General features: G+C 45.0%; 1 protein-coding gene across 1 annotated transcript in view; it reads right to left on the reverse strand.

Annotated features, from left to right (window-relative positions):
* Dner (delta/notch like EGF repeat containing) overlaps window positions 1-3,963 on the reverse strand; it is a 195,230-nt gene that overhangs the window by 3,663 nt on the left and 187,604 nt on the right. The gene's annotated exons all lie outside the window — the stretch shown is intronic.

Below are 3,963 nucleotides of genomic sequence, written 5' to 3' on the forward strand. Positions count from 1 at the left end.
ATTTTTTTTTTTTTTTTTTTTTTTTTTTTGGTACCAAGGATTGAACTCGGGTCCTTGTGCTTATGAGGCAGGCAGTGGAACCACTGAGCTAAATCCCCAGCCCAGGAAGGTACATTTTAATTGTAAATATACATAATTGGAAGCTTGAGAAAATTACAATGTAGACCAGTGGCTGCAGGTCAATTCCAATCTGATGTCTGTTTTTAAATAAAGTTTTATTGGGACATAGCTGAGGCCACTCATGCTGCTTCTGGCTGGTTTTTGCACTACAGAGGTAGAGAGGTCATCCCCAGACTGGGCGGCCTCCAAAATCTAAGCTGTCACGCACCCCCCTCCCACTATGAAGACCATAAGAATCACCCCTAGGGATTCATCTTGGCAAAGGCCAGGTGTGAACATGTGCATTATTCTTCAGTCTGTCCATCCCTTAACCCTACACCTTCCAGTTAACCTAGCAAATATGTATTAAGCACCTCTGAAAGTATGCTACACAGTATTTATTTCATATTTTGACAAAATCAGAAAAACTGCACATTAATTGAATTTTTCACTGGACATTCTCTGTGGTCTTTTACTCAGCATTCTTGTCAAATTAAAACTCTTTCAGGTTAAAAAATTAATTAAAAGAAAAAAGTTTCCTCCTGAGCTGGATGGAGCTGGCTGGGGCAGTGCTCAGGGGCCGGCATCCCCGTTCCCACCCCAGCAGCTCCCACCCCAACATGGCTACACACTGTAATGCTTCGTAGATGTCTGCTGAGGAGTTAGGAGGGAGCCATATTTTTAAAAGATTGGGATTAACTGACGCAGAGCCTCTCCCCCTGGAAAAGCACCTCCAAGACGCTGATCTGATGGCTCTGACCCTGGCTCCTCCCTCAGCCCCACAAGGGTACCACAAATCAGGCTCTGTTCTGAGCAGTCACTCAGCGTCTCCCTTCCAGTGTCTCCTTCTTATCTCACTGTCATGGCAATCTTGTGCTGTGAGTGCTGATCATCTACCCCATTTCACAGATGAGGAAGTGGAGGCCTGAGGATAACAGCCCCAGGCCACACCCCTGGTAGGGGGTGGAGCCTGCTGATTTCCTTACCTCCTTGAGCATGCAAGGAACCCAAAAGCTGCTTTCATGCTTACTGTTCTTGACAAGAGCCTGTGTGCTGGGAGATCTGAAAGCAATGGCTTTGAATCAGCAAGCCTGATCTTGGCCTCCTCACTTACAAACACTGTGACCCTGGGTATACTGTGTTACCTTACCAAAGGCAAATTCTTTTCATACAACAGGACCAATGACACACATGTCCTAGGACTCTTACAGCTGAATGATGTACGGATGAATTAGCACAGTGCCTGACCACACGACACTCTCAGTAAATGTGAACCATCACAAGAGCACTAAAAGAAGCCCTAGTATCAGTAGTATCGGCTGTGCCAACATCTCAAACATCATATATGGTGGCGAGTCTTGTGTGCACTTCTCTAAAGGGATAAAAGATGCTGTGACTGGTTACCCAACAGTGCACTTTCCTAGTTCACAGCAAAACAATACCACAGAGGACGGCAGGTGGATCTGGTCTCAAGAAAGGCCCAAATCAGGAGGTTCTGAGCTACATGGAGAAAAGTGGCATGTCCTTTCCCAGTTTTCTTTTTCTCTCTTTCTGTGATCACAAACTTCCTGTAGACTGAGCCAGTTGCAATTTCAGCATCAGACCATAGAGGGTTGCAGCTTTGGTCCTGATGCTCATTAGGAACTCTCTCCTGCATACGTGTAAGCAAAGCAGCTATGGGATGGATGGCTCTCGGGCAGGAGAGAGAAGGGTGTCCTTCTTGACCCAGTATGGGTGCCAGCCAACTGCTCTCCTCAGAACACCCAGATGCTTCCTTGGTGTCTCTGAATGTCACAGGTGAGACGCTTGGAATGCAGCCTGTGTAGCCACTAGAATTCAGTAGTTCTGATCCATTCTCATCACCCAGCTAGTGGCAGGGACAGCACCTGTGACATGGGCATTAGCTATAGGCCATTACTGAAAACTAGGGGGCGGTTAACATCAGAAGGACTGAGTGACTACCAAGCCTATAGAGTGTTTCTGGGAAGAGAGAGCAAAGAGAGCCAATAAGCAGGAGACCCAGTTGTGTCTTTACACAGTCAGCTGTCAAAGTCAGGTTGTAGCTGAACAGCATTTATGAGAGCAGTTTTCCTAATTCCCAGAAATTTGGGAAAGTATTTTTTTCGTGTCCTTACTTTCATCTGTGGGAGCTTGCTGGTTAGGAATTATGCAGTGAATGTTTTTGATAAAAAGTGGCACTAAATAAGAATCTGATTTGCAAATGCTTTCACATCTAATCTAGCTTTCTAGAGCATTCAGTTGAATGTCTTCTCAGTAGGCTTTATATAAGCAGCAGGCCCCAAAACACCTATATTAAACTACTCTGGCACTGAAATAAAATACTCATCCAAACTTGATCCTTGAAGGATTGTAGACACCCTCTGGGGTTGTAGGGAGTCTGATTCCTTGGATCTCTCAATGCACCAAGGAATAAAGCTGTAGATTCTGCTCCCTCCTGGTCAACTAAGCCTTCTAAGGACAAAGAGAGAGGAGACTCCTGAACACCAAGGAAATCTGTCCATTCTCTACTCTCTTTTGCATTCCCTGCTTTTGCTCCAGATTTCAGGACACTATAAATACTCCCATAGACAAGGGCATGGACTGACTCCTGGGGTGAATCTACCTCTCAAACAGGCAAGACATCCTCAGTCAATCCTGGGCTGAGATCAGCCATTCATTTCAGGCCTCTGATTTTAGCAAAGTAGTGTGCCAAGAGCCATGCGAGACAGAGAAATAAAGGCCACTGGGAAGACTCAAAGAAACACTCAAAGTGGGGCTTGCAGGGTTGCTCCAGGGCTTCCAGGAAGGTGGTGCTGAGACAGAGGGGCTGGATGAGCAGCGCCTCAGTCACTGAGCTGCAGGAGGGTGAGCTCTGTCTCCCTCACCAGTACACAGGTAAACCCAGGTGCAGCTCCCAGCAAGGAGCTGGAGCAGGTGCTGCCTGTCGCCCAGCTCTTCCCACTGGTTCTTCTTCCTGCAGCGAGGCTGTGCCTTTTGCTTCTACTGGAGCAACAAGATCACCGTAAGGCTGAGACTTAGATTTGAGGGCTTCTTTTAGAAAAAGCAAACTCTCCAAATCTCTTAGCCATTCAGATGGAACTATGTCATGACCAATGCACATGCGACACTCCAACGATGTCCACTAACAAGTCCACTCAGCCCCACTCAAAACACTAAGCTCTGCCAGTCTTTCCTCTAGCACACCGACTTTCTGAACTGCACACACACTTTAGATCCCATCATCAAAGGACAGAAAACATAGCAATGAAGAATGGCACTACAGATTTTTGGAATGACTCTTCTTTGCAAAAGTCAATAAAATGAAAGCTGATATTTAGTGTTAGATTTGGAGAATGAAATGTATTATCTACATAATGTGTCAGTATTTATAATTTAACATGATCATCATATTTCTCTGTGGAGGTAGAATTGTATTTTTCTACACTCGAGGAAACTGCATTTCTAAAAGGTTAAATGGCCAGTCTAAAATATGGAGCCAGGGAATGGAGTGGATAAGACTCATGCCACACCTCAGGCACCTGAGTCCTAGGACCATACTCATTCCTTGTCCTTCCTCCAGAAAATATGAACCCTAAACACAGACTGATGGCTACTGATTGTTATTTTTGTAGGCTCTTCAATAGAAGGGAAACGTTTATATTCATGTTGACTTATAAGAGCAACATAAAGACATTCCAAAAAGAAGTCATCAAAAAATGTTCCAATGTGTAGTGATAAAAAAATCAGGCATTTCAGCAGGCCACAGGCCACTATAATCCTAGCACTCTGGGAGGCTGAGTCAGGAGAATCACAAGTTTGAGACCAGCCTGAGCAATTCAGCTCAAAAAAAAAAAAAAAAAGGAA

This window comes from Fukomys damarensis, unplaced genomic scaffold (assembly GCF_012274545.1).
Source record: "Fukomys damarensis isolate Sample0158 unplaced genomic scaffold, DMR_v1.0_HiC HiC_scaffold_16, whole genome shotgun sequence".
Taxonomy (NCBI): Eukaryota; Metazoa; Chordata; class Mammalia; order Rodentia; family Bathyergidae; genus Fukomys; species Fukomys damarensis.